Source organism: Melanotaenia boesemani, chromosome 19 (assembly GCF_017639745.1).
Source record: "Melanotaenia boesemani isolate fMelBoe1 chromosome 19, fMelBoe1.pri, whole genome shotgun sequence".
In the NCBI taxonomy this organism is placed as follows: domain Eukaryota; kingdom Metazoa; phylum Chordata; class Actinopteri; order Atheriniformes; family Melanotaeniidae; genus Melanotaenia; species Melanotaenia boesemani.
The window spans coordinates 20,932,245-20,950,918 of NC_055700.1; the positions used below are offsets into that span (position 1 = coordinate 20,932,245).

The window sequence follows — 18,674 nt, forward strand, 5'->3', positions numbered from 1 at the left end:
TAAGCAGAGGCTGAAATGATCATAACAATGACAGCAAGAAATATGAAATAGATCAACTGCCTTGCTATTTGCTGGTCGAAATGAATACTAAAATGACAGCTAGTTAATATTTAAGCCTAACCAGATGACTTATTTCCCTCACCTTAGGCCTGCCCTGGCTTTTACACTAGCTGTAAACAAATTTGTGTTTGACTTTATGAGTGTAAGAAGACAGACAAAAAGCTAAACATATACATTAGATGCGAAATATTCTATTTGTCCTGTCATGTTTTTCTGCAAATTACTTACAACAGATAGTCCTCAAATTTAAGCCATGACAACATCCCCTAATCTCATATTGAGCACTTTCTAGTTTTTCAGAACTGCTAAACACTCATTCTGTCACAATTACTGCAACACACTGTAAATCACATTTTGACATTTTTGTTGTTCCGATGTATTATTTTATGTCACCTTAACAAGCTTTTGTTGTTATAAATTAAAATACTTTGGTTGATGTTTTTTTTCAAAGGAGACTAATTAATAATGTTGCTGTTGGGCTGGTAATGGCTTTTAAAGTCCAAAGGTCTTTGAAATTGGTAAAATTCTGGTTAATGGTGAGCAAGTTTTTTGGCATTTGCTGGGTACCTTTTTTTTGTAGCTAATGGGCATCTCCAACATTCAAGACTAGACAACAACAACACCATCCCAAAACACCTACATCACCAAATATGATCATCTTTCTAAACATGCACTACCCTCCGTCTTCCTTCGAATAAATGAAGCCTTTCAGTTCAGTTCTCTCTGTGCTTACAATGTCATCTTAACTGGTGACAAACACTTATTAGCCTGCCAGAGGACAGAAAACAGATTAAAATGTTACCTTTCCCTTCTTTTGCTGTTCCTCTTGCTTTGACTGCATTTACATCTCATACAGCAGAGGTGGACATGATGAGAGGAATGACTGTCTTTTAAAAAACCTCTCTGGGGTTTCAATCTCCTCTCTTTGTCCTTTTCATTGTCTTGATGAATTTATTATTTTCCTCTCTTTGCTATTCAGTGTTTGTCTCTTATCTTAAAAGAAGTAGCTTTTTTATTATTTAAATTATTTCAGATGTGTTTCAAGCAGTTTTCTCTACTTGACGGATGTGATGCTGGTTGAACTAATGCTGAAGTGGCCTCATCCTTGTAGTAAAATAATTCGGATTTAATCTGTTGCCATGGGAAGGAACAGTCTGGCCAGTGGTTTTATAACATAATTAATTTGAAACTTAAAAAATGTTTACCAAGTCATCACCAATTCTTATTTTTTCTTTTGTATTTGAGATTTTACGAATTGTATGAACAAGAGACACTAAATCACAGTAAATCAAACTTTTTATTTATTACCTTTCATTCATTGATATCAACCTCTTCTCATTCCCAGTAAGTCAAATGCTGTAGTTTTGTCTAACATCTTTAACATATACACAAGGTTGGTTCGGCATTGATGCTTTGACATCCAGTTGAAGGAAAGTTCGGGAAAAGCCACTAGATTACTTTGGTTTGAGACTGTATCACAGATTATTTTTTTTCCATGTCGGTCAATTGTAGTTAACTTTAAATACTTAATTAACTTTAGAAGACAAAACTACTCTCCTGGGAAAAGGTCATGGTAAGGCTGAAAATACACCACTCTAGAACATTACTGCATGCCTTGGACAATAATATGAGAAATAGTTATACAATTTTCCCCCAGAATTGAAAACGGATGCCAAAGGCTACCTTTTGCACTGATAAGTGATACTGGAAATTCTGACAATATGGCAACATGTGATGCTGTCAGAGGGAGAACGGGCTATAATGTATCATGTTGAGGTGTCAGATTTATGCTCAGCATTTCACGATGCCGACAGAAATGCAGCGGCGCAGGCTAAAAAGTGATACACCATGAATATATCCCCAGCAACGAGGAATGACAGCTTCCTTGACGTTTCCATTTTGCCCTGACTTTCTAAGAATTACTGCTCCGATTATAGTCCTGATTTGTCAATAACTGACATAAAATTAACCCTTTTTGAGGCATGGATGAAATTTGGTCTGAATAGTTTGTATCATGTTAAGTGTGTAAAAATACATTTTGTTGATGCTCTCTTTTTACACTTGGTTTTTAAACAAAGATATCTTGGGCACTATGAAGACATGACTGTCAATATTATAGCGTGATGTAAATAGCATTAATAGCTATGTAATTAATAATCCCTTAAATTGAAATTGTCTGCTAAAGTTGTGTAATTGGATAACTCTTGTTTTTAGATAGTGCCACACTTATAATTTACATAAAGTAATTCCAGGTAACCAAAACAGCATGTCTGAAAAAAATAGCCTCGCATTAAAAATATTACTGGTAGCTTATTTACACAAACATTACAGCCATGTTTCCCACAGCTGAGTTGTGCTATATGGCTGAAACAAAACTCTTAGGGAAGACTGTGAATTTATATTAATAATTTTTACTCATCCATTTGCTGAAGTTTCCTCTTTATTTACCTTCTATTTTCAAGTGCATTGGGAGGCCTACAGGTAATTGAAAACAACCCTCACCGATTGTGGACTCTTCCTTGTTGACCTTCTCTTTTCCAGTGTATCATCCTGATCAGAATCGTTAAAGGCTCTTAGTGTGTTTATCAGTGTGTGAAACAAAGTCAGCCATAAGAGACACTTTGATTGAGGTGTTTTATATACCCACACTTCAGAGGCAATAAAAAACTAATTACTGTACCTTTTTGTCAGATGTAATTTAACTGGTAGGACAATGCCATGCAGCCCTCTGCAGCTTTAAATTGATAAATCGAGTCAAGGTTAAATATGGTTGAAGCAAAGAACATATTTGGGAACATTTGCTGGTCAATTTGTGCAGGACATGGACACAAAATAATGTATTAAACATTATTGTAATACATTCACATGACAAATCCTCATACCTGCTTATTTGGCTCTGACTGCTGCCACTGGATGTATGTTGCGAGGATGGTGTGTCACAGCATGAAGTAAATTTAAATATAGCAACTTTTTTTTTCATTTTTTTCTGCTCAAGAAAATTGAATGAAGCAGAATTTAAGCAAAGAAATTGTCATTTTAAAACATTTCAAATGTCAATCAGCTCAGTTAGTGTTTGTTTAGCCAGCTTGGTTATATTACAGGTTGCGTACTACGCCAAAAAAGATGAGAATGGACCTAAACAGAGATGAGAAATGTGTGGATAAGTATGTGCTGATGAGTCAGAATTCTTTTACAGTAGGATTAGAAAAACTTTTTTAGAAAATGGTACTATTTAGTTTCATATGCAAATGAATCACAAAGTGAATATAGAAATTACACCGGTTTTAAATTAATGGTTCGGTTTGCTTTTCAATGGCTGTCTTCCTAACTAAAGTACTTGTGGCGCTAATTTAGTTAATTCATGTCTGTTTCACTCACTTGGTTAAACATAGTCTGCCAGTAAGCCGGCAGGTCAGCCTGTTTTGAGTGGTCTTACCTCCCACTGAGCCTAAAGTTAAATTCTATGTTGCTCCATGCTCTTTTAGACTTCATCGTCTTAACCTGATCCTTCCACTTGCTAATAATAGCTCGTGCTTTTACAACAGCCAAGGAAACAGAGTGGAGAATTGGACCGTTGGCTGAATTCACATTGGATTTTGTACATTGTGCAGCTCAGTCACTCTGAGTACTTCTTTTAGCTCATTGATTTATAGCCGCTAACCTTCTCTGTCCTTATTTTTAGTATGTTCACTGAAAGTGATGGATGTGCCCTCCAATAAGTGCTCATCATTTTAAGTCCTGATTAAATAAAGAACTATAAAAGGGTAAAAGTATAAATTTTTAGGTATTTTTCCTTGATAGTTAGTGACTTCCCTGTTTACAAGCCTTAAAGGCTTATGAAGGCTTATGATCCTTTGCTGAAATTACTGGTTGATGACTTTCACAATCAGCCATAGCCGCTATAATAAGGTGAGGGCTTTTTTTTTTTTTTTTTTTTCATGGACTGATAGAAGCACAGAATTTAATTAAACTAATCCCAGCTGTTGGCTTATGGTTTACACATCACTTTGTAAAATGCATGTATGTGTGGTCAGCAGATAATGTCTGTCTGCAACATGCATATTCCCTGAAACAGAATTTGGACTTGTCCACAGAAGTGAAAATCCACCCGTTCTGTAATGCCATAGTGCTATGATTGTGTGTTTATTAAAAGTTAATAAGTAAGGACTTTGGAAATGTGTGGCAGTGGAACGAGGCGATCTGTTATTAGGGTGTTGAAAAGACACACGCTGAGTGAGTAATTATCTCAGAGAGTTGTCTCACACTGCTCACACTTCGCTTTAATCTATTTAAATCCCTCTGTCTCTAGTAGCTACTGTAAATTTAGCTTTTTCTCTTATTCTGTTTTAGTATTTCTTTTGTGATTGCATAATAAAGATTCACCCTCTGCGTCAATGATTTTAGCCTGACTTGCTAATACTGCTAAGCTCTCACTGCGAAACTATATAGAAGTAAGTATATATTTTGGTCAGTTTGCTTGGTTTAATTTAGGGCAACTTTATTTACTTTTCTTCTTTAATGTTATTTTGTGAGCTCTTGTGAAGCCTCTGTTTCTCATCTGAATATTTCAAGAATGGCTAATTAGGGAAAGTCCAACTGGTATAAGAGCCAGGGAGAATGGTGACACCACACACAAACAAAATAGATTGTTTTTGTGTGTGTAAACGTTGAAGGAAGAGGAAGGACAAACAAGAAGATCTGGAGACAGCTTATAGTTGTCTAAAAGATTATGTTTCACATTGTAGCACACTCTAAAATGTTGCTGCACCGAGGTGTTATCAAATTACACCTTTTTTAATTTAATTTTGTTTATTAGATTTTTTTCTTTTTGTCAGTCTACAAGCCAAAATGGCAAACACATAGTTTGAATGTGACCTCAGATGAACAATGACACATGACATATTACAGCCGGTCAATGTTTAACATAAAACTAACCTATAATGTAGAAGCAGTGTCAGTAAAACTAAAAATATCCCAAGATTTAATAACTTGTAGAACCAGCTTTAACAGCAAAAACTTGAAATAACAATTTTCTGTCCGATGTTTTGGAGGGATTTCAGACAGCTCTGTTTTTTTACGCTGCTTCAGTTCTTTGAGGTTTGAGGGCATTGTTGCACAGGTCTCTTAAGGTCTCATTACAGCATTTCAGTCAGGTTGAGGTCTGGGCCATGGTACCACCTTGTTTTTTTTTGTTTTTTTTTGTTTTCTTTTTCAGTTATTTCACTGTATATTTGCTGGAGTACTTGGCATCATTTTCTTCCTTCATGATTCAATTTAAGCCAAGCTTCAGCTGTTGAACAGATGGCCTCACATTTAGGTTGCCATGCAGAGGATTTAATGGTTGACTCAATAACTACAAGGTGCCCAATTTCTGTGGTTTTAAAACAAGCCCAGATTATCAACCCCCCACCACCGTGCTGAACTGTTAGTATGAGGTTTTGTGTTGGGTTTTGTGTTGGTGAAACATAGCGTTATACATTATGATCAAACACCTTCACTTTTGTTTCATGTGACCAAAAGACATTATTCCAGAAGTCTTGCGATTTTTTTCTGATTCAGCTTTGTAAACTGACAATGTGCTGTTATGTTCTTCATACAGAAAGGAGACTTTCTCCTTGGCAAGCCATCCAGACAAACCATGGTTGTTCTGTATGCATGTCTCCCTCTGACTGACTATACTGTATTAACAATTACTGAGGCATGCAGCACTTGGGTTTTTTGCACTGCATGGCCTGACCTTGGGGTGAACTTGTTGGTGGGTCCACTCTTGGAAAGTTTGGCAACTCTTTTCCATTTCTAAATAATCTAACTCGATGTAGAATGATGAACTCCAAATTGTTTGGAGGTGGCCTTGTAACCCTTTTTAGGTTGATGTGTAGCAACAGTTGCATCTGAAAAATCCTTGCTGATGTCTCTTTTTTTCTTTGTAGCATTGTGCTAACACACATTTGTTGAAGTAATATTGTCTTTTTAAACTGTTGTCTTTCTGTGTGTCTGCACATTAACTGAAGTGAAACCATGCTGCATTTTTAGTACTCTTTCATGGTCGTGTGCCTGACATTTTCCTAACATTGTCTTTAGTATTTATTTGGATGCAGTTATATGCAACATTTCAATTTATTTTATTAAATTTGTATATACCTTTTGAACTGAACACTTTTTCTTGGGCAAACCTTAGTTTACTTTAACGATTTATAATAATGCATTTATTTATCATGTATTTCATTTTATTTATTTGTTATCTTTGCTACTGTATGTCCTCATTTCTTCCTGTAAAGGTTTTTTTTTTGCAGCTTTTGTTTGAGACACTAGAGCTCTTCATCAAAAGCATGACATGGCTGCAGTAACAGCCGTTTTACAGAGCAGCAGATTTGACTGATGTGCGTGGCAAGGTAAATTACCATGAAGTAAGAGCTAGTGTGTGATTTTTTTCTTTGCTTTTTCTCTCTCTTTTTTTTTTTTAATAATTTTGTGTGTGTGTGTTTGTGTGTATGTTAGTGCTTTTAGCAGGCAGTGTGAAAGCGTGTAATAGGCTCACCTGTCCCTGGCTGCAGACTGATGGGCAGGTGGAGAAAATGGATACCAGATGGAAAGAAGGAGTGATGGCAAAATGAGGAAAAATGAATGCAGAGAATAGATAAGACTGCAGTCCGAAGCCTGTTTATTTAGATGTGAAGTTTTTGGTCCAAACTTTCATTTTTTTTTTTTTTTTTTGCTAAAGCAAGCATAAATAATTGTTTTTGACACATAGATGTTTTTTATTCTCTTTACAACAGTTGTTTTCTGTTGTTAAAAAAATATGGAAACCATGACAGATGCTACCCTCAGTATCAGCCAAGCTCTTTAGGGATTGTTACCCATTTGTCAGAAAGCTTGGGGAAAGAATTTGGATAACCTAAATCTCCTTTGTGACAGACTACTTAATCATTTCAAATATTTGACTGTCACATTTTGATCTGCAATTATTTACTGCACATGCTCTGTAGATGCAGTGACCAACTCTGTGTTGTTTTTGACAGGGTGAAGAGGAGGATCGTCCTGACGTATCCCACTTTCTGAGGTAAGTTGTGTCTGCTTGTCAGCATTTTATCAAGTTTTATCAAGGGGGTTAATTTCTCTTGTTTGAGACTTCCTGCTCAGCAAATCAGCTGTGTTTCGGCATCCTTTTACAAATCTGTCTTACCAGAGCATAAAACTTTCTTCGCAACACTTTGAAGATGATGGTTTCAGCAGTGAGCACTCAAGATCAAATCAACAATGTGAGCCACATGTGTGCGAAACCACAGAAATACAGCAGACCTGTTTGACATATGTGAGAACAAGAGAAAGTAGAAAAGAAAGAAGCTGCAGTCTCTCCAAATTCTAAGATTCTCACCAAACTGCTTTTACATCTTGTGTCTGGTTTCTAGTTTGTATGCTGTGGTTCGGCTTTCTTGTTGCTCTCCTTAACCCCCATGCTGTGAACCTCTGGCCTGCCAGTATGGTGGTCTTTGCTTCTCTGTCAATATCTCGTCTTTGGCTGTATCTGGTTGCCGTGGTGACATGTGTGTCAGCAGAAAGATGTGCGATGTGCGCTTATGTGTGAGTGTGTGTGTGTGTGTGTGAAGCAGGCGGGCATTGAAAGGATTCTGTGGAGGCGTATAGAGTTCCTCCATCCAGAAATGCCTGCCACACACATATGTCGACAGTCAGATACGGAAACAGTCAGCATGCAGACGTTACACACCATCACTCATGCACACACTGGCATGCACACACACACATACAGGAAATATGCAGACAGCATGGACACACACGTAGACAGATATTCAGATTCCATGCAGGCCACTGCAATGCATTTGTAGTGACAGCTCAGGACTATAAGGTTACATACAGGGAAATCCATGTCTGCCGCAATACTTTGAACACTGATAGTATGTAAGCACACTTTTATTCCCTCACAACGACCTGCAGCTAAACTTCAATATAGCTCATTTAAAATTACAAAGAAGTGCCTGCAGTCATTTTTGATAGATTCATACATTAATGACAGACGGTGTTTGCATACGGAATTATCAAATGCTAATTTTCTTTTCACTTGGCTGCTGCAGCAGAGGAACTGGGGGTTAAGAGCCTTGCTTTTGGGGGGTAACTTGACTTTAGTTGATGAGGCAAGGGAGTGTGTTATTTATTTTCGTTCCCCAGCCAGATTTCCTCCATGCAGGTCTTGGGGATTTAAACCACACAATCCTACAGAAGCTTCAGGCTGCTGCTGAAAAAAACAGGTGTATTGCAATGTAATTACTCAGCGATTCTCTTTTTACCATAAACATAATTGAGTTCAAGTTCAGGAATTTTTTTTTCTCCCTTGGGGGCACTCGGCTTGCAGCATGGCATATGTCATGCTGCATATTGATAATAAAGAGGCAAGTGGCAAAAACACAAGACATATGAAATGGTTTGGAAAAGACTCAGAGGACCAGAAAAGTCTGTCAGTCTGTAACACATAAGGATGTTTATAGGACTGAATATGATATTTAAAATAAACAGGCTAAAATGGTAATATGTAATCAACTTTTTAAATCTGTTCTTAAGCTTGATGTTTGACATTTTTTATAGTTTTGCATTATTGTATTATTCTGTTTTTGTAGATCTTTGTGACTAAGTATGAGGAATTTACAGTTTTACACATTCAGCAGCTGATTTGACATTTGTTCCTTCTTGTGCTATTAATTTTATTTTTTAATTTTGCTGAAATTTAAAGATAGAACTGAAACATATTTATTCAGAGTAACCCTTTTAGTTGCATAAATATCAAACAATGAGTTCATAAAGTGAATGTCAGGGCATTTTTTCATGGCTACAGCCACCAGTGTTGCATTAGTGGCCTTGTTTTTGTCAAACTGAAATTGGTCCCAATCCTTAAAGTTTTTGCAGATCTAAGAACCTCACATCATGCTTTTCCATGACTCCTCTATACAAATTTCTCTCTTTCACTTTTAAAGCACTGCTAGTCCTCCCATTAACATGCTTGTTGACGTCCCATACACTTTTGTCAGTGTATCCATCCCCTGCTGCTGAGTGTGTCTGTGTATGTGGGGGGTCACATGTAATGTGAGAGAGTGTGTTTTGATCCCTCTGGGTTGTGTTGTTGCCAGAATCACCTTTACACATGCTTTCATCCCCTCACACATGCAGCCAGTCTCGGTCTGTGTCTCTGATGTGTTTGTACATAATTCCTTTTAGATCATGTTGGCATTGATTTGTCTATTTCACTTCCTAGTTTATTTTGTTTTGAGTGCATTTTGGCATAAATTTGACTTTGGAATTGACTTTTAAGATTTCCGATTTTGACAGACATATAATTCTTCACCTTTCTGTAGGTATGTGTGTGTTTGCATCAGTCGCTCTAGCTTACATTGTTTCCCAACATGTTTGTGTGTGTGGGTGGGTGTGTGTGTTACTTAAGAGCCTGTTTGGCCCTAATGGATTCAAAATGACCTGAGAGCTCTTCCAAGTTCACTCATTATGTGAAGCGTCAGGATGTGTTGCTCCCCTTCAAAAAAGCTAATATTGTTTGATTTTGCCCACAACAGCTCTTAATAGAGTTCATTAGTTTCCACAGGGTACAAGAAGATTCAACTGAAGGTTATTTTGTTTGTTTTTTTTTAACGAAGTTTAGACTGTTAGGCTTGATAATCATAAATTAATTAATATACACTTATGCTCTGAGTACGTCAGTCTTTTGTTAATCATGGACTCTTTGTAAAACAGATTAACCTTTTCTTAAGTCCAGCTCTATTCAGTAGTCACATACTAATCAAGTTTTCTTTTCTGATGTTGGTGTGCACCTTTTATCTTTTACTTATGACTGAAAAATCAAGCTAAAGCCAAGAATAGGTTACATAATGATTGTAAATTTCACCCGCCTAATTCTACTTTCTGCCTTTAAAAGACAGTAAATGCAGAATTCCTCTTACGGAAATCAGAAAAAAAGACATCTCTGACCTTGTATTGTTGTCATAGGAGCTATAAAGCAACAACATAAACCTCCTTTATAATGCACTTTGTTAACAGTCTTTTGCACTTTGACAGGAGGAAAATTTAGATCAGGGTCAGTTGCCATCTCTGACTCAGGGGTGCTGACAGAGGAATGATGAGGCCAGGAATTGTATTAACCCAGCCGTGTCCTGACCATGCTGACAAGACGTTCTTCTCCAGCTAGGTTGCTGCCGTTAGCAGCTCTGTAGACGTTGTGGTGGTAACACTACTGAGAGAAGCATGTCTGCTCTGTAAGATGCCGTTGCTGACAAGCCTGTGGACTGTGCAAGGCTAGAAATAGAATAAAGTTAGCTATGTCAACAATACATGTTGACAAGGCGCAGCTGAGCTAGAATGTGCCTAAGCTAGCCCTTGTGTGGTTGACAAGACACTGAATGTTTGGTGACAAGCTGCTTGCTATTCCCAACCGATGTTAGCATGGCTAGGGTCACACAGACATCTGCAGTCTGGTGAAACTTGAGCCTATCTTTCCAGCAGACACTGTCAGTGTGTGTATTTGTGTGCTCACTGATAGGGATTAGCAGAGATGTGTGAGCTCTGGGTCCTGGGATGGTCCTGCTTGCTGTTGGAGGTCAATACATGTGTGCTCTAATGTCCACCAGTGCGAGTGTGTGATTGTGTGTGTATTTGCCTGGCAGTGGGGGGTTAGGCCTGATTTGAAATGACAATGGTGAGGAATTTAAATGAGAGAAAAAGGGGGATCAGGGACGTTTGCAAGGAGGATGGAAGAGGCTTTAGCACCATTGTTATTCTTCCTCTTTGTCATTCCGCCTTTCTATCTCTCTATTACAAATCCTTTGCTATCTGTGACTCTCACTCATGGCTGTCACATTTCTTACAAAAGTCACTGTTTGCTTGTCTGGATACTATCCCAACGTATCCTTATCTTTTCCATCTGTCCCTCCACATTCTTTACTATCTCATTCTGTTTGGACCCCCACCATCTTTGAGCCGACAGCAATCATAAATTATAATGCATTCCAAGTTGGGATTTTCAGACAAAGTTTCTTGATCCTGATTCCAAGCAGGAAAAATGTCCATCCAGATATCATTACTTGTATTTAATTGTGTGCTCATGGAAATGCCTGGGAAGCTCCTTAATTTATTTTCTACTGATTCAATTATATTAGAAGATGCAAAGCTGTTTATATGCAACACCAAAATCAAAATACTTGTAGATTGAAATGGCATGGAAAAGCGTGATCTCTGAAAGGAAAGTGCAAAAATCTGGGAATACCCTCATAGAAATTCTTTGTGTCTGCATTTGCGATGTCAAGTGACCAAATTTTTGCACAACATTCAAGCCAATTTTAGCTTGATTTAGTACCAAACACAAAACAAAACCCATTCTCACTCACTAAATCTAATCAGAATTTAACTCCAATACAAATCACAGTATGAGAGTCCAACCCACATCCCACAGCCTCCTTTTCGTTCTTTATTTTAAAGTCTTTCATGCAGTGTCACTTAACTGTCGTCAAGTCTTCATGTTCTTCCACCTCCCTGTGACTCACCATCTCTGTGCCTCATATTTTCTCCTCCCTCTTGCATCTTATGTTATTTGCAGTTCCTGGTCAAACACATTCCAGCTGCAAGTATGACCTTATAATATAGAATATTTACAGTCCTAAAAGAGGATAATTGATTGTTATCACTTTGTGTATGTGTCTGTCATACACACATGCACATTCATACTCACTTTCTGTCCACATCTCTGCTTCTCTGCCCACCCATCCCCCTCCGCTCCATCGCTTTGCGCTGTAGCAGCTCTAATTGCGATCAATTAGGAAACTTCAGAAGGCTGAAATAGGAGCTGTGACAAGGGGCATCCGCTGAGCTGGCAGGGAAGGAGAGAGGGAGAAAAAAAGGACAGCAATACAGACACTGAGAGAGAGGTGCAGGAGGAGAGGAAAAACAGTGATATAGGAGTGAAGAGAGCAAGGGAGGGGCAGGAGAGATCAGTCCAAGTTGGTGTCGAGAGATGAGCTAATGGTAATGGTATGATTGATGCAGCCACAGCAGCTGAAAGTCGCATCGTTTTTCATGCCAAGTATTGATTCCTGACTACCTCTTGTTAGCTGTGGGGTGCATTGAATTGGGCATGGCACAAATATCATCACGGTTAAAGGTGCGAGTTGTATTACCATCTTAAATGCATGCTGTTGCACAACTGAACAGTGCTGTGAACAAAAGACCACAAACTAAATTCTCAGCATGCCAACTAGAGAAAGGTTTGCAATGTGTTGTGTTTTTTTTTTTTGTTTGTTTTTATTTTAGAAACCTTTTACACTAAAAGTGATATGCAGGATTTCTTTGGGGTTTATTTTTTAAATCTCATTTAATGTAATCTTGCAACAGCTGCATGCATATCAGATCTATACTTATGAAAACCAACAGAGGATGTGGACAGAGGACTTTAATTTGGATGGAGAGAAAAAGTAAATGAATAAAACTGAAACGGGGAGCACACTGGCAACAAAATACAGTATCACACATGAACTGATTGTATTTTAGGTCTTTCACTCAGGAGACTGGGATTCTGGAGGCGGAGACTGTGGCTGATGTGTCTAATCCACTGGTTAGCGCTGATATCAGAAAGAACTTGTCTAAAGTGTCATCTCATGTAAATAAACAAACCTGCCATTTGCTATATATGTAAAAGGCAATTCCACCAAATTCATGGGAACCTAGACCACATTAGACCTGACTGATCTGTATTAATAATAAAACATCCGATACAGTGGTATTCGTTACTGGGCTGTGACTGTTTCAGATTTGGAATTTTATTTCTTTAATTTCATAAACATACATCAATATGTCCTTTAATTTCATACCATATCACCATCAAAGGAGTTTAACACTTCAAGACGATAAAACATAGAACAAAATACTTGGGGACCCATTGAATTTCCCAGGGACCCACTCACCTGTTCATCACGGGACACTTTTTTGATACTCTGAATAAGAGTAGTGTTTACAATATAACCTAATTCAATACATTCAAATCAAATTTTATTCTTTGTTTAATGTTTTCCTTGACAATATAAGAGAATTGTAAAGCTTAATAAACAGAATGTGGCAGAGTCTATTTTTATTAAGAATATATTGTGATTTTTTGTTTAATCTAAATGTCTGGTTGAGCTTATTTTATTATATTGAGATGTTTTATTTGCTTTCTGGCATTTTATTTGACTGAAATTGATTGTGATACTGTCATAATTAAACTGTGGCAGAATATCTGTGTAATTGTAAAACATCAGATTTATGTACAGTTTCATTACTGGTTTACTGGTACAGTAGTTATCTATTAAGGACAAAAAACAAAAAAAAAAACAAACAAAAAAAAAAAGATATCGTTATCAGAGGTGAAATTGGCCACTTTGAGTAAAAACTACCAAATGGGTTTTCAGGCAGTAGGACCGGCAGGCAGTATAGCTCATACTGGCTTTTCATTCTTTTCCAGACACCCAGATACAACACTTTTGGGCCATGTTTAGTTGGTAACACCCTCAACTAAAATGCATTTGTTAATTGTCACTTCCTCATTTTTTTGAACAATAACATAACTTTGGATTAAAGACACCACTGTCATCTCAATGGATGTCATTTTGACTTTTCACATGCAGCTCCATATAATAATGGCTTATAATAATGATAATTATAATTCAGGGTTGCCAGCAAAAACCAAGGGCCCATGGAAGAATTTTGGGAGGACAGCAGCCTTACTCTTTATAACCTCAGGCTTAATAGCTGAGTTCTTTAGCTAGCTAGGGTGAAGCATCAAATCCAATCTAAATACTAAATAAAGTATGTGGCGTATATTGTATGGGTAAAACTGGATAGCATCAAATTTTAAGAGAAAAAGAAAAAAAAAACTATTGGCCTCCTCAACTGGCCACCTTTGCTTGTCCTTATAGCAATACCTCAATTAATTGTTTTTTTAAACACTTTTAAATGCATCCAGACATAGTAAAAATGAATTTGCTTACTTTGTTTGCACTTAGTGCACAAATCAGTTATTTTATTGATGGAAATGAAGGCAGATCATCAAACTCACACTCATATCTACAGTTTTCCTTTCTCTGACTAAGCCTGGGACTTGAGTACAATCTCCAAGCCAGCTTTGCTTAAGCAGGTTTTCACAGAAAAACAAGGAAGTTGCAGTCAGAGTCAAGTATCCCTCCCAAGGCAAAGCTTATAAATAGCATTATTATCCAGAAAATTTCTTTCTTAAAGAAGACTGCGTGCCGTTTGCCGTCAGCTTTCTGAGGCAACAGCAGAAGAATGTTACGACCACCCTGATTCTACAAGATTTATGTTATTTCATGCAGAGCTTGACTTTCAGATAAAAATAAGCTTGTGAATAAACTACATGGTAATTTGGACGGTTCCTGTCAGATACGGTAGTGTGTCTGTAGCCCTGGGTTTGTTAAGTGTTTCTGTTCTTGATGCATACATGAGACACTGAGAGCCTCTGGTCTCTTGTTTAGCAGGCTTTGCCTTGGGGCATACAGACCCTTTTATCTTGTCACCCTAATGTATGTATGTATGTGTGTGTGTAAGGGAGAAAGAAAGAGAACAAGAGAGAGATAGCTAGTGTGGAGATAAGAGGATCAATAATAAGCCGTCAGGAGGTCTGCCAGTCCCAAAGAGAAAGGGAACAGGACACCCAGCAGAGAGTGGAGAGGGAGCAAAGTGAGAAAAAGGAGGAAGCGAGAGGAGATGTAAGAGACGAAGAGGTAAAGGAAAAGATAGATGGACAGCCAAAAAGTACCAGAACATGGAGGCTGGAGATAGGAGTAGAAAATAGATGTGGCAAGTTGATAGAGGGAGTCATGAGAAGCTGGAGAAAAGAATAATGAGGATTACAAAAAGGTGAAAGAAGTTGGAATTGCTGTGATACAAGTTGTAATATTTTAAAATGAAACAATAAGGCTGAAGATATACTTGATTTTTAACTTTGCACGCTTGTTACCAGAGGCACAGTACAGAACTCAGACCTCAATTTTTTAGAGTGTGAACAAGATGATAAACATGATGACAAGCAAATAGGTAAGCATTTAATTAGTTTTGAGATGACATCTGACTTTACTTCTGGCTAAATTGGTCTCTAAACTGCTCCTACTGGTTACTGACATATTCGAGGTTGTGAACATGTAGCATTAAATTCTAAAGACGAGCACAAACAGTGCCTCAAATAAACGCAAAGATTGTTAGGTAACCATGATCATTTACATGTACAAATAATTAAAAACAAGTATACACTAGTCCCTACAGTGCACATTACATAATAATATAATTTATTATAGTTTACCTGAATCTATTGTGTTAAAAATGCTATGATACATATTCTATGTAGTCTAAAAAAAAAAAAAAAAGAAAAGAAAAGATTGAATCTGAATATGACATGATTGATCATTGCCCAACAATGATTAGTGGCACTGAGCAGGTAAATATTTTAGTGTTTACCCAAAGTGGATATTAATTGCATATTGTTTAAAAAGTAACCTGTTGGATAGTTCTGTAATATGCTCCCCTCTATGTGACCAAAACCCAATGTTTTGTTCATTTCAAACCTTAAAATGCTCCATTGTTATGTTAGAATTAACTTTACATCTAATTTGTACAGAATAGATCTGCAGCCATGTTTTTTTTAAGTGTATGTGTAGTGGCAGGATTGCTTGGAAATATGACTAAACAGCAAAGATCTACTGGTCTTTAACTTTCACATGGATCTGAATCTTTCCTTTGGATCATCCTGTAGCAAAAACATCGTATATCTAAACCCTGGAATGAACAATATGTCCCTTAAAATGTCACATGTCTGCATGAATGTGCATTGTTGCAGCCAAATTCCTGATATGTAAATGTCAACCTGTGATTTATTTATTTATTTAGCTTTTTCTGCCTTTTAAAACACCATTAAATATCTTGTAGTGGATTATTCCCCCAGTGTGTCAGACTGCCCTGAGTATTGAAGGTGACTCCAGTGGGATTTTCCTTGGACTCTGGCAATGTTAGTGACATACTTTAGAAACAATGGCAACATACAAAGTACACTGATAACATCTTTTTTAATGCATAATTCAGTAAACATAAACATCAAATGAAAGAAGCACTTCATCCCAGAAGAGCTAAAAGCTTTGACTCAACACCTATAATGAATATTTAAACTTTGATAACCCCTGCATATGTCTGTAAATGATTTATTATTCCTCCTGTAACATTCCCATTCTTATACCATTTGTCATTTTTTATTTTTTTAATTCTACTTTCACCTCTTTGTACCTTGCTCTCTTTCTTCTTCTTCAGATGCTAGTTTCTGTGTTTTAAACAAAGACAAAACAGTGAGTTGTGAGCCTGGCAGCTGCAGAAGAAAAAGGCTGGGAATAAAATTAAAAGGAAAAGGAACAGCTGAGAAGGAATCATCTTATTATTGGTAAATTATCTGTGAAATATCATCAACTGTAATTATCTTTCCACAGTGTATTTCAGCCAGTGATGATTAAAGTCTCCTAATGGGCTCTGGGAATACTGTTAATGTAGGAGGATAAAATGGGGAATAATACCCTATTATTATTAAATGTATTCAAAATGAGGAATTTCAGCTGTTTCGTTATGCTTGGGCCTGTAATCACCCAGGTTCCTTGATGGAAAGAAATGACTCTGAGGCATAACACAGTTTTTCACAATGGGAGAAAAAAAAAGAAAGAAAAAGATGTAATGAAATGTTTCCGTCTTACTAATGATTTATCTGGTTGGCAACAGGGATATAAAATTAGCATTTTATGCTTTAAGTCATCATTTTGTGAAGAGATTTTCTGATCCTAATCAGTGTTTCACAATAGTGAAACAGATTAAAATAGAAGATAAATTGTAAAGATAACATATAAGTCTAGCTACTGGTGTTAAATTGGACTTGAATTGCAATTAAGTTAGTTTTAGATAAGCTCATGTCTAAAACTATATGATCATTATTAACACCTAAAGTAAATATATTATTGTGAAAATGATCAAAAACATAAATGTTGATTTTAAAAACAAGCTGACTTTAAATCAAGAAGCTTAAATGAGTCCTAACAGCATCAGCTGAACAAGCTGTGCTGTCTAATATTAGACATATTTTCTGATGAGGACCACCAGCTTCACTTCCAACAAAACATGCCTTTGCAGCCTGCATCACTCTCTGTCTGTCTCAAGGTTAGGGCTCACAGGGAAGGAGAGGCATCAGGTTACACTAATGCATCATGGCTGCTGGAGGACACACATGCACACACCCCGTCACACACTGTCTCACCCCATCTCTCTTTCCTTTGCACACACCCTTGTGAGCTGATACCCATGTCCAAAGCATTGCCATGCCCTTCTGTTGTTGCTCTCTTGATACCTGCAAGAGGTCTGCTGTCTGCATTCAGGCAAATGTCTTGTCTCTAAATATAAAATCAAAACTGAGGACAATTACAGAAGACTTAGATGAGGCTAATCAGTGGAAAAGCATTTCATTTCAAAGTGAAGTCTGTGTAACAGGATATCAAACAATTAACTGTGACTAAGTGGTTTAATATCAAATGACTGAGGAGACAGATGTTTCTGAGATTTTGAAAGCATACTTCACTGTTTGAGCTTTTGAATTCAGTTTGGAGACCATCTTATTGCACAAAAAACTGTTTCAACAAAACCAGAGCAATAAGTTCGGTTGGCATTTTTTGTTCAGATGTGAATTCCATGACATCCCACCTTTGCATACAGTAACACTTTAAGCTCAGCTTGGCAGATGCTGCATTTCTCCCAGCAATAATGCATTCCTCATCCTTTTTTTCCATTGTCTGTCAGAATGTGAAGGGATTATATTTACTCAGTGGGTCATCCAAATTGCCTGAAGTATGCTCTTGCTATAATGCTTACACCCACTCCCTGAAAAGCAGAATTCTTAATTTCTTCCTGCATCCATCATCCCTCATTTTAGTTATCACCACATCCACTGAGGACATGCTAATTGGGCTAAACAGACTAAATAAATAGGTTCTGTTGAACTTAAGAAACCTATTAAAGGATTAATAGCTAACAGACCTTTTGAGCATAATAATTAGAAATGAATCATCTTCTATTTACCTTTTTATTCCTTTTTATTTTTCAATAGGAGCTGGAGTATATCCCAGCAACAAATACCACCTATAGTCTCTTTTACAGGGTTAATAAAAACACAGTCACCTTCCCTCTCACTGTCAGCAGATAAAAACCAACAACCAGTCACTCTGACAGTGATATTAACCCTGATGTACAGATTAGATTCACTTCTGCAGGACCCAGTGAGAAAATACAGGCTTAAATTCTAACTGGAAGACCGATCATTGACCTCTAATATTGAGAAAAGAGCAGAGTGTAAAGGGTTCCTCTCTCGCTTTGACACTCATTCACACACACTCTCTCTTCCTGCCGAGTGTAGTGAGAAGGCCTTATTGTGAGAGCCCAGAGGAAATGCAGACACAGCAGAGGACAGGCCATCCATTGATCTGGGTATAGACTCTCGCCTTCTCAGCCTCTCCTCTCTTTTCTCTCTTGTTGCTATCTCA

General features: G+C 37.3%; 1 protein-coding gene across 2 annotated transcripts in view; it reads left to right on the forward strand.

The window, feature by feature from the left end:
* Positions 1 to 18,674, forward strand: part of cntfr (ciliary neurotrophic factor receptor) — a 202,449-nt gene that overhangs the window by 28,987 nt on the left and 154,788 nt on the right. For both annotated transcript variants that reach the window (XM_041969260.1, XM_041969261.1), the window contains exon 2: positions 7,080 to 7,120. The gene's annotated coding sequence lies outside the window, so the exon portion shown is untranslated. The remainder of the gene's footprint in view (positions 1 to 7,079; positions 7,121 to 18,674) is intronic.